We start from the raw sequence: 17,175 nt of genomic DNA on the forward strand, positions 1-17,175 counted from the left end.
CAGGCTTCTTTCTGACACACTTCTCCTGTAGGAAAGTGTCGGGTAGCTAGGAGCATCTTGACAAACGCCGTGTTTTATAGCTCACAGATATGCAGACCAGCAGTGGTGGTGAAGTTAAAACAAACGAACTTTCTAAGCCAACAGTTGGTAATAAAAACTAAATTTTAGGGGCTGGGGAGTTGGCTCACCGGTAAGAGCACAGGTTGTTCTTGCTAAGGACCCAAGCTGTTCTCGGCACCCATATCAGGTGGCAGCACCTCCTATAACTCCAACACCAGGGATCCAGCACCCCCTTTTGAGCTCTGGGTAGCTGTACTTACACTGCACATACTCACAGACAGACACACATACTGTAAAATAAAACACACACACACATACAATAAATATTGAGTAGTCATGCTAGAGGAAAGACTAAGTTTATCTGAATTATTAATGCACATACATGTGAATGCATTCACACACAAAGATCAACACTTGGCATCTCACAGCATGCACACATACATAGCTCAACTAATTGTGAAGTCAAAATCAACTTTTCTTTTTTTTAAAGATTTACTTATTTATTATGTATACAGCATTCTTCCTGCATGTATGTCTGAAGGCCAGAAGTGGACACAAGGTCTCGTGACAGATGGTTGTGAGCCACCATGTGGTTGCTGGGGTTTGAACTCAGGACCTCTGGAAGAGCAGCCAGTGCTCTTAACCACTAAGCCATCTCTCCAGCCCCCAAAGCAACTTTTCTAATGCATAATTTAGAGAGAAGATTTTGATAAATGATGCCGCCTAAGGGGCCGAAGCACCTTTCCATTTCTAGATGATTCTACACCAGGTGGCCACAGTGGCAAGGATAATATTGTAAAGAAGCAAGTGGAGAGAATTACAAAACATGGTGGGCAGCCGGAATGTTTCTTACTTTAGATTTTGCTTCCTTATTTTCTAAGCTTTCCTTACTTTTCTCCATTTTTGTGACACTAGTGAATTTGGCAGCCTTAAAATGACAAACTGTTATTTATTTTCTCATTCTAAGTTAATGCTTATTATTATATATTATATGCTATATATTATATTATATATATTATATACTATATTATATATGATGTTATTGTGTTATATATTACATATTTTATAGTTATATTTTTATTGTGTATTATTTTATATAAAGTGAGCTCATACATATTATATTAGCTTTGGCTTTACAAAGTCTGAGTCCACCCTACCCTTTTCCAGAAGTCATTGCCTTCCAGGCTGTTGATCTGAAACTTTCTCCTCGTGCCAATAGCCTGCGTGCGGAAAGATGCCGTTCCTTCCCTCAAAGCGGGTGGATGCAAACGACAGAGAGAAGCTAGTGATGAGTCAGGGTGTGCTGGCCCCTCAGGGCTCCAGGTCCCAGAAGGGAACGCGCTTTTACACTTGGGAGGTTGGGTTGTAAGTAAAACCTTGTCACTGCTCAAGTAAGGAGTGTGGCTTACTTGTTGGCTGACATCCCGCAGGGCGGGAATGAGCCCCTATCGAATATTCCACTACAGCTGCCTCATCTCCTGGGCCAGGTGTGTTTAGTTTTGCTCTGTGGCAAAGGGTGCCATCTTTTCCTGCAGGACAGCTGCATGAATATTCAAATTGGAGGACTGGTAATGGAGAGACCCAGAGGAGGTCTGGATTTTAGTTAGTCTTAGGTGCTAGCTGGTCCCTGGTTCCTTACTTCCGGTTCACCTTCTCCCAATTTCCTGCCCGAAGCTCTTCATCCTCCGCCATCGGAAAGACGATGGCACACAGTCTGTAGTCAAGTCCTATAATTGTATCAGATAAAATACCTTTAATATCCTATTACATACACACATAGGCACATATGCACATTGCATGATGCTTCTGTTCCTTGGAGCTTGCCTCAGATCACGTGATCCGTGGCCGCCGCTGGGCGCTCCCTCAGTCTTGCTTGATTTCAACGCTTCATATCCAACTAACTTCAGCTGCTGCCGTTCATTCTCCTGTAACCAGCCCTGTTCCGAACAGACTCCTTGCCGTTCCTGCCCATGAGTCCCTGCAGCGGTGTTTCTCAGAGGCCACCGGTGCCTGTGCCTCTGTTTCTTTTGCTGCTGTGGACTTAACACATTGCCCATCTTCTCCTGATCCCTTGTTCCCATGCCTATAGTCCAAATTCTAAACTCAATCTCTCCTCTGAGCTTCTGCCTCCAGAGAACTGGGGCCCTCCCTCACTACTCTATTTCTTTGCTTGGGGTCACTTCTCAAATTACTGCTCTCTATAGGGGGTGGCGCCCCCATAGACCAGCTCTCCGGGTGTTTGCAGTTGAGTGCCCTCTGTGGGCATAATTGAGCTTCCTGCTTGAGTTAAGTAGGAACCTGATGCTGGCTGAGTGAAGTTTTGGGTTGTTGCTGGGCACCCTCTCTCAGGCTCAGGCTCAGAAGCAGGTCCACAGACGGCAGTGACCTTTGCTTCCTTAAGGAACACTGATTTTGGCTCAGGCTCTCACTCTTTCCCAGGAGGGACAGTGGAACAGCAGGAGTGTGGGTGCTGCTCACATTGCAGAGCAGCAGAGAACAGGGCAAGTGTAACCTCAAAGGCCTGCCCCTGGTGACCTACTTCTGCCAGCGAGGGCCCCACCTCCCAGAAGGTTCCACAGCCCCCCTGAATTAGCACCATTAGCTGGTAACCCAAATTCAAAACGAGTTCATGGTGAGGCAGTTTACTCAGTGATATCTGCGGGGAAGAGCAACATTCCCTGAGGTCTGCAGGAAAAGCTGTTTCTTACTATGTTCATTCCTGGTCACAGCTCCCTCTGCCCTCAGTCCTGTGAATGCCACGTTGTTGACTGTCAAGGCATTTCAACCTCCATGTCTCCTCCAGCACCCTCTACTGTCAGAGACCCTCCCCAGTGAACACATTACTGAGCAGGGTGTGCTACAGAGACTTCTGCAAACCAGGCATGAAAGGCGTCCTGCAGAGAAGAGAGCACCTTCCAGCTTCTCACTCTCTCGATAAGGGGGACCCCTGGAAGTTTCTAGTGAGGACTGGAAAGGGAAGGCCTGAGGTTTTGTTTGCTTGGACTCAGGGCAGGATGTGTGTCATGAAATCTCTTGTGTTTTGTTAATTCTGAGAATGTTTGATTAATCTTTTTTCTAGAAAGATTAAAATCAGTGTGTGTGTGTGTGTGTGTGTGTGTGTGTGTGTGTGTGTGTGATATAAAATTTACTCCCTGGGATCCTGTAAGTTTCCAGGAAAAGCTTGGTAGTTGGGCAAATCTGAGCTGTTCCAGATTCAGGGCTCAGTGCTGTGACGATTGCCCTAAGTCACAGGGAAGAGTTTTGAGGCACCAGTGGGACACGTGTGGTTCACTGCAGTGCTATTAGCAGACCAGGAGTTATGTCCCCGCCTTCCACTGACAAGCTGTCCCCTTTGCTCAGTCTTATGATGTGTGATTTCTGTACTGAGCCTCACAGAAACCTGTGACGGAAGGTAGTGGCCATGGGTCTTGCTTTTGGACTGCCCAGAACCTTGCTGTCTGTGGAGCCATTTTTCAGACTTATGACTACCTTGTCCCTCAAGAAGATTTAGATCCCGAGCCCCCTTGCTTGCGACATGCATCCATCTGTGTCAGTTTATGTCAGCTTTAACCTCCACAGGAGTGACTTTAAACAGCGTGTCTCCACTAGCCCCAAAACACACCAAAAATCACCCCCAGTCCCCACGTGGCACATCTCCTAAATGCCGGCTTCTTCAACATTTTAAAAATTATCTTATGTTACGAGTGTTTTGCCTGCTGTGTGTCTGTGAACTTTGTGCGTGCCTCATGTCCACTGAAGTCGGAACAGGGCATCAGACTCATGGTTGTGAGCTGCCGTGGGTGGAGGAAATCCAACCAGGGTGCTTTGCAGTCAGTGGGTACTGAGCCATCTATCTCTTCAGCCCTTTCTAACAATTCTTTCTCACCCCATTAAACCAAAAGAATTTTACATCATCTACTCTATTGGCTAAAACAAGGCTAAGCCCAGCTCTCTCTCTTTGCAACCATACACTCAAATACCCTTTCCCATATTTCTCTTACCTTCACCATGGTGACTCCCTTTGTTTTAAGATTAGATCTTTGATACTAACCTGGTCTGGCAGAGACAGCGGCCATGGGGGTGGTTTTCCAGGACAAGACTTATGCACTGTCTTCAAGATATATCAGTCTCTGTGATTTCCCCAAATGAGGGACACTTGACTGATACTCTTATGGTAGTGGGAAATTATATTTGCAGTCTTCCACAAGAAGTGTTAAGAAACGTAAAAAGTTCCAGTCGGTGGTGGGGTACACTTGTAATCAGGCAGATCTCTGAGTTCAAGACCAGTCTGGACTACAGACTGAGTTCCAGATTAGCCAAGGCTACACAGAAAAGCCCTGTCTCAAAACAAAACAAACAGGAATCTTTTCCCCCAAAATGTATTATTTTATTTGATTACTGTGATTCTTTGTGTTTAGAAAAGATGTACCCGAAGCTCTTATGAATCTTGTTTACTGTGCTTTTCTCACTCATGGGAGGAGAGTCCCTCTCCTGCGTGCATTCGTGTGCACTTGTATGTGAGTGCATGTGAAGATATGTTTGTGCTTACACGTGTGTATATCTGTGCTGTGTGTACATGAGTATGTGTTAAACAAGACTTGAGCTTTGACCTGTAAAAAGGCCACAGAGCAGAGTTGCTGAGAAGGGACAGTTTTTTCCCCCGGTCTCAGCCTCTGTTGCATTGCATGTAGCTTGTCTAGGAACAGGCAGTAGCTGCTCCTGTAGCTGCGACAGAAACGCACTGTGTGAGTTGAGCCTAAGTCACTTCCTGCTACAACCCCTCGGGAGTTACCGGTTGGTGTTTCTCGAGGCAGAGTGGGTTGTCACGGTGTAATCCAGGCCACAAGTAAAAAGACTTTTTGTTTTACTATGCCCCGAGGTTTTCCTAGGAAAGTGAGCACTTTTCTTAGGGCTTTTGGAACTATTGTGACCCTATGGGGACTTCGTTCCTCCCATCTGGGATGCCCCCAGCATGGCAGGGATTCATTCTGGGAGCCCCAGTTCAGAGATGGTGAGCCATGTTCCTCAGCAGTGCCTCCTGTGAGACTTTTGTCCTGAGGTTGACGTGGGTTCCGTATTGTTGCTCTAACATGCCAACACAAACAGCATTTTAAGAGATAAATGGCAGGAATCTCAAAAGGGTTGGCACAGCTGTGGCTTTGGGGAAGACCCAGGGGAAGAGAGACACATTTCTTTGCCTTCTCTGGCTCCCTTCTTCCTTAAGTCAACAGCATAGGTCCAGTTATTTAGCTTGTTCTCTCTCTTTCTTGCTCACTCAATCTAGCTTTCGCTCTCTCTCTCTCACCATCTCATTCTCTGATCCCTTCTCCTCCACAATCAGGGAAACTTGTGCTCTGACACCAAGGCCCATGTGCCAAAGGTTGGTCCCAACCTGTGGTAGAACCTTCATTTAAGACGTAGGTCCTTATGGGAGGAAGTTAGGTCACTGGAAACACACTGTGGAAGGCTCTAGTGAACTCCACCATTCCCCTCTCTTTGTCTCAGCCAGGAACTTCAGTCCTAAGTTCTGTGTCACCACAGGTCTAAAGAAACTGCAGGTGGCAGTCTTGGAAACTGTGACCCAACAGGAGCTTTCCTTCAAGTTGATTTCTTTCAGGTGTTTTTGCCGCAGTACAGGAAGCTAGCTAATATTTCCATGTTGGCGGTTAGATCACAGACGACTGTGGGAGCCTTAATCGTCCCCTGCAGGGGTGGCACAGACTGACAGGCCCCGGGGTGGGGGGCATTCTCAGCACTTCTTTGGGTCTGTGTTTCATTTCCGAGTGGGTATTTCACATCCAAACAGCATCCCTGGCTGGCCACTATACCACCTTCCTTATCTCGGCTCTAAAGGATATGCCCTGGCAAGGATATGCATCCTGGGACTGGCACTGAATCGTCTTTGGTAATTTACTAAAACCCTGGCTTAACCTGAAAGGGAAGTCCCAGGAGTGTAGTTCAGTGGTAGACAATTTACCTACTGGGCCCTGGGTTCCATCTCCAGGATTGAAAGGAAGAAATGAAAACAAAAACAGCAGAAAATCTAAACGGTATAGAAGGGTAAGAGCTAGAACAGGGAGGGCCAGAAGGATTTGCTGCAGTTCCCGATGAATCCTCCCTTATATATCTGTGAAGAAGGTGGCAGCTTCCTGGCTTCAAGAAGGCAGCGGGGAGACTGACACCGGGCAGAGCTGGCCAGTCTTCAGATCTGGGTAGGGAGAAGGCTTACTGGAAGAGCGACTTTTTTTATTGAATCCTTTTAACCTCTCTAGGGATAAGATCTAGGGACATACTCTGCTTGCATAAGATCACGGCAGAATGGGGCTCTCTGAGAAGGCTGAAGGGAGCGACCCTACGACCCTCCGGATTAGCTTGGTCACCACCTCTGGAAATCAGCTGAGCACTGCTTCCCAACAATAATGATAAAAAACAAAACAAACAAAAAACCCCACAGGCTGTACCCAATTCATTCCCTTATTTACAGGTAATTGGAAAGCTGTTTAGCCCAATGAATAGGGCCCTTTGTGCTGTGTGCATGAACAAGAGCCGCAGTCTTTGCTCATGATTGGATTTCTGTGTTTTCGGTTGGAAATAACAATTCCACCTGCGTGATATTCTGAGTAGCGGGAGAAACACCCTGGGACTCCTCATTGTTCCATCCCTTGATTGCATAGGTCCATGACGATCACTTACTTGTTGGTCACTTATTTGGGTTATCAAATTGGTTGTTGCATTATAGGTCATAGAGTGCTGTGTCAGGAAAGCCTGAGATAGTAACTCTGATGGTTTGTATTTGTTTGGCCCAGGGTGTGCCACTGTTAGGAGGGGTGGCCTTGTTGGAGTAGGTGTGTCACTGTGGGTGTGGGCCTTAATACCCTTGTCTTAGCTTCCTGGAAGTCAGTCTTCTGCTAACTGAGGTGGAACCCTCAGCTCTTCCCGCCCCAAGTCAGCCTGGACGCTGCCATGCGCCCGCTTTGGTGATAATGGACTGAACCTCTGAACCTGTAAGCCAGCCCCAGTTAACTGTTGTCCTTATAAGAGTTGCCTTGGTCATGGTGCCTATTCACAGCACTGAAACTCACTATGACAGTGACCTAACAGACATCATCACGCTGCGCCATTCACCTCATCTTCCCTTTTATACACTGCGTAACGTTACATCACCAGGAGAGGGGGCACAATCCGATGGGATATTCTGAGAGCAGAAGACGGTTTTAAGAGAACGGTCTAGTATATTGTCATAATTATACTGTTTTACCATAGTTACTCTTCTTAGTCCCTCACTGTGTCTAATACCGTAGAAGTATGTTAAATGCACATTTTTATCTGTATGAATGTAAGTACTTACGGATAGGTTATGGCAGTTTATTATATAGCTTGATGCCGTCCAAGGTTTTAGGTATGCAGTCTGGACTTGGAAGTGACCCTCCATAGACAAGGAAGAATGCCGTTTATTTGTGTGTATGTGTTCGGTTTCAAGTCTGCTTTTCCCCTTCAGAGTAGCCAGCCCATTGTGCACAGGACTGTTCTGGAGGGAGGGAAGCTTAGTAGCTGGGGCTGGTGGGTACAATGCAGGATCTTGGTTGGCAGTGAACGCTCAGGTAAAAGGGCCAGAAACCGGGAAACAGCTTTGAAGAACTAGTTCAGTTTATTAGGGGTGGGGAAGGGGTTATTTATGCCCCTGGGGAGGTGACCAGAGTACAATTAACCAGAACAGGGGTGTTGGAAGATTCTTCATCTGGATATTCAGGGGCTAGGGGGTGCAGGAAAAAATCCTTATAAGGTCAAACAAGGAGTGAAGCTCGGTAACTGTGAGGGTAGTAAGTTCTTACTGAGTTGATGGTGGGGAGCCAACTCCTGAGGTCCTCAACTCCTCCCTCATTTATCCTGGGCCATTATGGTCCTACCTCATGGATATGTGCTGGTGTGGGTGCATGTTTCTGTAGGGGCACACGCATGTGACTGTATGTGTTTGGGGGGGTCAGAGGTCAGTATGGGTGTTGAATTACAGGAATGCCATCCACTTTGTTTTTTGAGATAGTCATAAGAATGTATTGGCTTTACATATGTGTACGTATATATGCCCGAATGGATGTATGGATACCATAGGGCTGGGTTGGAATTCAGCTGATGATGCTTAACTAGGCTCTGGACAAGATCCTAGAGCAGGTGACACTAGCTAGTTAACTTGGGACTTGTAGTGACACTGCTGAGGTATGTGGTGAGTGAGTCACAGGACCCAGAAGAGGCCTATTTCCTGGAGGGGAGGGGTCCCTAGAATGGATGACGCACAGCCCTGGAGGGGCTTCTTGTCAGGGCGTAATTAAGATTCAGCTTCACAATTCAGCATGTGAAGAATGGCCCAGGAATCCTGTTAAGGACAGACATAGAACCCTGGCCCGGAGGCAGAGGGAGGAAGTTGAACAGACTCCTAAGCGAGGAGGAGGTTAAACTGGTAGCTGAGGACCTGGTGGTGTACTTAGGTCAAAGAGAGGAGTCTTGAAGAACACCTCAGATCCAGAAGGGGTGTTAAGATGGAAGGAACTTGGTCTGGACTGCAGAGTCATTTGGAGATGTTACACTCTGAAGACTGGGCAGATCTGGAATCCTTTTTGGAGAGGAGAGGTGAACTTCCTTACACTCTAGAGAACTAGATTCTGGAACAACCCAACTCCCCCAAGTAGCCTGCTTCCTGAGCAATTGATGAAGGTGGCCAGACCTCTGGGCAGGGCCTGCTCTCTAGAAGCAGACCCATTAAGCCAGGGAAAAACCAGATGCAAAAGAAGGAAAGGGTCATAGTTGGGGGTGCCTCGGTGTACTCTCCAGAACACGGTGCGGACCACCTCTGCCATGACAGGTTCTGGTGAGGGTCACTTACTTAGAACTAATGGATTCCTAGTAGGGATAAGCATCACTTCTGTGGGCTAGCCTACACTCCACTCAACCCAGGGCAGGTTGTGGTCAGCACACAGTGTGTACCGCCCCCTCGGGGAGAGCACTCACCTGGATCACAGCAGGGTGCTGCTCTGTGGTTGATGTGAGAAGACACTTGTATCCGTGGTGAAAGTCCTGTAGACAAAGCGACATGTGGTTAGCACGCTATAACCACACAGTATCAAAGGTTACTTAGTTAAACGTGAAAGCAACAGTGACTTCTATGAACATCAAGGAAGCTTGGTAACCCTTCCTCGAAGCTTTCTGATCACATCCTGGACCACGTCAGAATCACACCAGGTCTAAGGCTGAATGAAGCCGTATTCTTTCTCCTGTGCCAAAGGCTCTCTGGATGCTACAAAACCAGAACCTAAGAAGTGAATATCGGTATCTTACTGAGAGTGAAGAGTCTGGGCAGCACACAGCCGATGTCTTGTTTTGGAACAAATGCACCCCACACAGTTCTCTGAAGCCAGTACTGACTGATGGATGGATGGTAAGGCAGGGGTCCTTGTAAACCCTGCCTCCACCGTCTCCCAACCAAGTAAGAAACAAAGTGATGTCAGGCTGAGGCAGAGGAGGAAAGAGGCAGAGATCAGAGGGAGGGGCCACATCTGAGGCAAACAAGGGGGAGGGTAGAGGAGGTTGGACCAATGTGTAGGTGGCTCCTGCTCAGGTTAGTTACTGAAGCACCTGCTAGGAGAGCCAGAGTAAGGCTAATCCACTGAGTGGGTGTGCAGAGCAGAGAGATGTAGTAATAAAGTGTGGTGCTGAGCCAAGGGAATGGTAGAGGGAAAAAGTGTGTGTGTGTGTTTGTGTGTGTAAAGTTGGGGAGACCCGAGAATCCTTGCCGCAGAAGAAAGTTGCCATTGAAGGAGGGAATTCAGATTTTGAACCTCTCTCTGGGTGTCAGGTGTTAACTTACAAGTCCCCGAAAGGCCCCCAATATATTTCGGCCTTGGCTCTGAGGGTGGTACTGTTGGGAGGTGGTGTCCTTTGAAAGACAAGTCTGGGGAGGCCTTTCGGTCATTGGGGGTGTACTTTCAATAGGAACTGTATTCCTCCCCACCCCACTCCTCTCTTACCCTTCCTTCCAGTATTGATTTTTCTTTACCAGGTTTAAAAATAATGTTTAAGGTTACTCCAGTCTGGGGCTCAGTCAAGAAAGTGGGAGGAGCCTGCCTCTCCTCTCCCTCCCTGCCTCTCTTCTCCTTCCCTGCCTCTCCTCTCCCTCCCTGCCTCTCCTCTCCCTCCCTGCCTCTCCTCCCCCTTCCCTTCTTCTCCTCCCCCTTCCCTTCCTCCCCTCCCCCTTCCCTGCCTCTCCTCCCTCTTCCCTGCCTCTCCTCCTCCTCCCCTCCCCCTTCCCTGCCTCTCCTTCCCCTTCCCTGCCTCTCCTCCCCCTTCCCTGCCTCTCCTTCCCCTTCCCTGTCTCTCCTCCCTCTTCCCTTCTTCTCCTCCCCCTTCCCTTCCTCCCCTCCCCCTTCCCTGCCTCTCCTCCCCTTCCCTGCCTCTCCTCCCCCTTCCCTTCTTCTCCTCCCCCTTCCCTTCCTCCCCTCCCCCTTCCCTGCCTCTCCTCCCTCTTCCCTGCCTCTCCTCCCTCTTCCCTGCCTCTCCTCCTCCTCCCCTCCCCCTTCCCTGCCTCTCCTTCCCCTTCCCTGTCTCTCCTCCCTCTTCCCTGCCTCTCCTTCCCCTTCCCTGCCTCTCCTCCCTCTTCCCTGCCTCTCCTCCCTCTTCCCTGCCTCTCCTCCTCCTCCCTTCCTCCCCTCCCCCTTCCCTGCCTCTCCTTCCCCTTCCCTGCCTCTCCTCCCCCTCCCTGTCTCTCCTTCCCCTCCCTGCCTCTCCTCCCCCTCCCTGTCTCTCCTCCCCCTCCCTGCCTCTCCTCCCCCCTCCCTTCCTCTCCTCCCCCTCCCTGCCTCTCCTCTTTCTTCCCTGCCAATCTTCTGCCCTCCCTCCCTTCTCTTCTTCCCCTGTTGCATTTCCTTGCTTCATGCTTGAGAGTGACCCCTGGCTCCTGTGTGTACTTTGTATGGAGGGGCATTTTATCATAGCAGCCAAAACAAAGCCAAGGGTTCATATTTGTGAGGTTAAAAACAGCAGCCAGAAAAAAAACTTATGCCTGCAGCTTCCCAGAGCAAGTTGGAGCTCAGATCAAACCTCCAAAAAAAAAAAAAAAAAAAAAAAAAAAACTTACCACAGGGAGGGGGAGGGGAGGATATAAGCTATGCTGTGCGCATGGCTCTGGGTTTAAGCTTGCTACAGATGTCAGCCACAAGAGTGTGATCACCTCAGTGTCCTTTCTATCACTGTGACAAAGTACACCACGGAGATACAACTGTAAGGGAGAGCTTGTACTTACTCATAGTTCTAGGTTACGGCCCATCGTGATGCTGATGTCAAGACAGGAGCTTGAAGCTGCTGTCTGCACACAGGCAGGAGTAGGAAGACTGAAAGAAGTGAGAAGTTCTCTACCCCCTACTCGTGAAATCAATGACCCAGCTAGGCCCACCCGGCCTTGGCTTAAGGGACTTCCTTGAGTAAACAATTCTCAGGAGAATCATAAAATGTGCTGACTGATAGCCATCTGACTGCCTCTGAAGAGTCCCAGTTAGGGTCCTGATGTATGCTCACTAACCAATAAGTTTAAAGGTCAATATGCTTACCCAATGAATTTAAATTATAACCTTGTTGATGTAACCTGTACCCCTAAAAAGTATAAAAACTGTTTATAACAGTTTGGGGTCACCTCTCCTCTGGATGTAGACCACCCCAGTGCACTGGACAAATAAACCTTTTGTTTTTGCATCGATCCCAGATCTCTTGTTTCATTCATGGGAGCCTCAAATAGATAAGACTCAATTTGGGTCTTACAAGACATTGGAACCCAAATCTAGGAATGGTGTCACCCAACTTTAGGGTGGGTCTTCCCATATCAATTATTTAAAATATAAGTTTAAATTTATTTATTTTATTCTATGTATACAAGTGTTTTATCTGTATGTATAGATGTGCATCATGTGCCCACCCCAGAGGGTGTGAGGTTCCAGAGAGTTCCAGATGCTCATGAGTCATCATACAGGTGCTGGAAACTGAACCTGGATCTTCCTTCCACAAAAGAAGCCAGTGCTCTAATTTGCTGAGTCAGCTTTCCAGCCCTCCCACCATTACTGATGTAATTAAGGCTAACCAGGTCTGCAGTCCCTCATTAAGACTGGAAAGATAGCTCAGTGGGTAAGTGGAGGGAGCTGGTCTGGTACTGCTATGTATTCAAATACTAAGTACTGGCCCCCAAGATCTGGTGCCACCCTCACCAACACACAAGGAGATCCTCCGGGACCAGAAGACCCTCCCATACACCAGCTTTTGTTGTGGGACCTTTGTCTTCCAAGTTATCCCTGATTGGTTAATAAAGAGGACTACAGCCTGGGCTGGGCAAGAGAGAGGGATATTGACAGGGAAGCAGACAAAACAGCAGAGGGTTGGTCTCTGCCCAGCTCTGGTGTTTTAAGGCTTGTTATACAAAGAGAGGTTTTGTGTCTTTTATTTGGGAACTGTACAGCCTGCATCTGGTAGAAACCCCTGTAGATAGATAAAGACAAGAAAGGCTATAGCAAACCCCCAAACCAACAGTTCGATGCTCTTCCAGGGAACCCGGGTTCAATCCTCAGCACTGGATTTGTGGCAGCTCACAGCTATGTGTAACCCCAGTTCCAGAGGTTCTGATGCCCTCTTCTGGATCCCAAGGACACCAGGTGTACACGTGGTGCACAGACAGGCGCAGGCAAAACACCAGACACATGAAATAAAAATAGGAAGTGGGTTCACTGAAGGAGCAGGGTAGCAGCAGCCAGCAGGAAAGACCGGCAAGCCATCATCAGGAGTCTATGCAGAGAAATGAGAACCACGGTCTTCTCTGAGGACCTGGGACACTAGAGGACACCCACTTTGCCAAGGGCAGGGCTGGGGTTCCCACAAGGCTGCATCTCAGTCAGCTGCCAGAGCAACCAGACTGCTGGGGGTTTCCTTCTAATGTCTACTCTAAAGGCATGTCTGAAGTGGCCCTCTGGCAGTGCCTTGGCTGAGAACCGGAAAGGGTGAGAAACAGCGACTACCAAATTCTCAGAACATCTCTGCCCATCTCCAGAAAGGACGAGCCTTCTTCCCACCGTTGTCTCCCTCTCCTCGTTCTCTTAATCTGTCTAGAACCTCCAGATCCAGAGCTGAGTTACTTCTTCTACATCTATATTAGCTAACGATAAAACTGTCATTCACTGTGCACGCACGTGTGCACACACCAAATGGACACAAATGTACAGAGTATGATTATTTATCTTGTAGTTTTAGAGATTTCAGCCCACAGTCTTCAGCTCTGTTCATTCTGGGCACATGGTGAGGCAGACCTTGATGAAGCATGTGACAGAGGTCACTCACCCTGTAAGAGAGAGAGAGAGAGAGAGAGAGAGAGAGAGAGAGAGAGAGAGAGAGAGAGAGAGAGAGAGAGAGAAAGAGAGAGAGAGTTACAGCCCTCAGAGCCCTCACTAGAAAATCTCTCAGGGAAATACCAGGAGCTGAATTTTGCAAATCTCTTAGTATTTTCGATTTGTAGTGGAGAGATGACCACCCATCATGGTGTGACCAAAACCAGCTTGGTCAGATAACAAGTTCCCCAGGGCTGGATGGAGGATTGAAAGAAAAAAAAAGACAATTAGACAAAACAATAATGTGACTCCTGCCAGTTGTGAGGCTGAAGTGACATTTGTATATTTCAGCCCTCTTTAAAATCACTTTGATTACATGCAGAAAGATAAGATCAGTTCTGAGTCAGGGAATCAGCAAGCCAATTATCAAAAATCCTGTAAACGTCTTTCTGGGGACTAGGTGGGGTGCAGAGACAAAATGGATTTCCAAGAGACAAAAGGACTGCCACACCTACATCTGCTGAGCCAGCCCTGAGCTACATTATTCTGCTCTGAGTTTTGAATGTAAATGTTCTTAATCTGGGCCAGTTTTCCTGAGCCCAGGGCCAGAGTCAGATTCCTGCCTTGGTTTACTTCTTTGTCCTGGTGATGTCAAATTCCCTGACCGTCCAGTGGCGCCAAAAGGCTCTCCACAATGGAGCAATTAAAACAAGAATGGGGGTGTAACTCAATCGGAGGAGGGCTTGCTGAGCACAAAGGACATCCTAGATTCTGTCCCCAGAGCCACAAGAACCAAGCACGGTGGTACCTGTCTATAATTCAACACTTGGGGGTTGGAGACAGGAAAGTTAGAAGTTCAAGGTCATCTTTGTCTACATAGGGAGGCCAGCCTGGGCTAAGTGAGACTCTGGGTCAACCCCTGTTCCCTTTTTAGACGGTGAAGAAAGCCAGGCCCTGCTCTTTTCTGGACTCTGCATCCCTCCTGCCATGGATTCATGACTTACAGGCTTTGAAACTGTGGATGGGCAGTTGCCACCAGTCTCTGAGTGTGTGGAGCGTTAGTCACGGTGACATACAGTTAAGGTTGCTTTTCTGGGGACTTTCTCACATCTGGAGCTTGTGACATTTTGTACATCACTGTTTCTCAATTTTTTTCTTCTGGGAATGTAATGTTTTAGACAATCCAGGTTGTCCTTGACCTCAAGATCTTCCTGCCTCCGAGACTGCCAGGATTATATGTGCACTTGGCCCAACCGGTCTTTGGCACGCCATGGTGACTGGGGGCTCTGCTCTGCCAGAGATCAAAGAGTTTCCCCAAATGATAAATTTTTTTTTGCTGAAGCTGGGGAAGACCAGAGTCAGTCTGGCTGATTTGCAAAGTTGCCAGGGTACTGGGGAAGACTGGAAGCCACTCTAGCGCTCTGTTTTGGAGTTCAAGTGACAGTAGCACATCTATGATGTGGGGGACGGGGAGCTGGGCTGAGGTCAATACAGGAAGGAGCAGCAGAGGCTCTGACTCCCTCTGGGGTCAGGAGTCTTGCTTCCCTGACACAAAAGTGACCCTGCAGAAGGAAGAGTTGATTTGGTCACAGTTTGAGGGAACAGCAGTCTTTGTAGCAAGAAAAAACATGGCAGCGGGGAGGTGAAGAGGCTGGCCATGTTTCTGTAGTTGGCTTCAGGGGCAGACAATGCTGGGACCCAGCTGGCTTTTCCCATTTGCCTGTGGGAAGAGTCCATCTGGAGTAGACTGTAAGAGCCATGGCTGCCAGCATTTTATAGGGTGTATTTTGGGGCAGTGGCTGTCCATGAATCAAAAATGGGCAGCTAACAACTGTGGGTATTAGTTGCAAATGAATAGCCTAAGTGTTTATCTACTCGTGACTGGGTAAACAAAACGTGGTATATTGTGGAAATTATTTGGCAGGTTTTTTTTTTAGAGTCATCTTCATTCAGCAAAATGGTTCAGTTGCAAAGGTGCTTTCTGCCTAGCCTATTGGCCTGATCTTGATCCCTGGGACCTGCTTGGTGACAAGGAAAAATTGGCTCCTGTAAGTTGTCCTCTGACCTTCAGGAATGCACTATGATGTGCTAAGCACACACACACACACACACACACACACTAAACAGATAAATGTAAAAAATAAAATCTCAAATAGCATTGGGGTGCAGGCTCTGTGGCACCTCATGGTTATGAGCCTCAAGGAGGCCACAAGGAAACCAAGAATGTGGCAGCCACGGCACAGCTGCTGTGGCTGAAGCACACTGTGTCCAAGTGGCCTGGTTTGAGAGTACCTGGTCCCCTGTGGACGTTTTCTCAGCACTGTGGCCGAATACCTCCCATAAAGAATGTAAAGGATCTGGACCCAGGGTCAGTCCTGTAATCCCAGCCTTGTGGAAAGGAGTTCGAGGGAAGCTTGGGACCCACAAGATTCAGGAATTTATAACAGTCCACTGTGGTCAAGAGTGCTTGGCACTGTAGTACACTTAACAGCATGGTGGCCAGGAAGCAGAGGGACAAAGAGGAATTGGGGTCAAGAATCCTCCCAAGGATCTACCCTCCAGTGACCTACTTCCTCTAGCTAGGTCTCACTTCTAAGTTTTCCAGAACCTTCCAAACAAGCACCACTAGGTGGCAAAGGAGTCTTTTGGGAAGACCTTCCTTGTGAAAGTAGAACAGCCCTTAAGAGCAAGTGGCTACGCCACTGCTGCCCAGGGACTCTAAGGACAAAGACGAATTGGGAGGAATTGATAAGAAGTTGGGAGACATTCCCGACACCAGGAGAAACAGGGTTTCCAAGAAAGACTGGATCTCTGGTTCCAGAGTCTGTAATATAACTTCCAGACAAAAGAGAAAAACCAAAAGAGTACCGTTGCTGCCGCCATGCCGATTGATCTGGAAAATGGGCTGCGAAGCAAAGGATCCAGGCACAAAAGGCAATGGCGTGCGATTCTCTCCCTGTGGCACGTGTAAATGAGGCACATTTACAAACGACAAACCCAGTTGGGGAAGCCAAGGGATGAGGGTTCAAGGGCATCAAACATGTTCATGGGCCTTCTGCTTACTGGGAAGGCCACATAAGCCACAAGTGTGCCCTGAGGTTGTCGTATTTAACCCCTGGACGCTCTTCCAAGATCTTGTTTGTGCCTTAAGGCTAGTTCAGAGTAGAAGGCTCTTTAAAGTATGGGGACCACCAGGTCTCTCAGGCCTTCATCTGCACACCCTGGTGATCAAAAGTAAGTCTAAGCCCTAGAGCTGCTCATTGGCTTGAACTCTGGCTTTGCGTCCCACCCAGATCTGCTGCTGCTGCTGGGTCAGGGCTATGGGGCACGAGATGCCAGGGCCTGACCAGCACTATTCTCAGATGCACGGGAGGAACTCCCAGGAAAGCCGGGAGACTGCAGGGCCTTGGCTCATTCCTTGGAACCTCTATATCAATTGGGGTGTGTGATGGATGTGTTACATCTTATGCTCAGAGAGTAAGAACTCGCCTCTATAAAGGATGAGATACGGATCAAAGAATGTACAGCTAGAGATGGAAGGCAGCCATGTTAGTGTGTCAGGCAGGCACTCCGGCTCTGTCAACGTTCCCGCAACGTGAGTCTCGTGATATTTCCTTTTATTTAAAAATTTGCAATTCTTAATTGTGTTTTCTTCTGGTACATAAATATTCATTTCGAGCATTATTACTGTTATTGTTATTGTTATTATTATTATAATAATTATTATTATCACTACCATAAATGACACTTTATTCAGTCATTTTCT

This window comes from Micromys minutus (genome assembly GCF_963924665.1).
Source record: "Micromys minutus genome assembly, chromosome: 7".
Classification (NCBI taxonomy): Eukaryota; Metazoa; Chordata; class Mammalia; order Rodentia; family Muridae; genus Micromys; species Micromys minutus.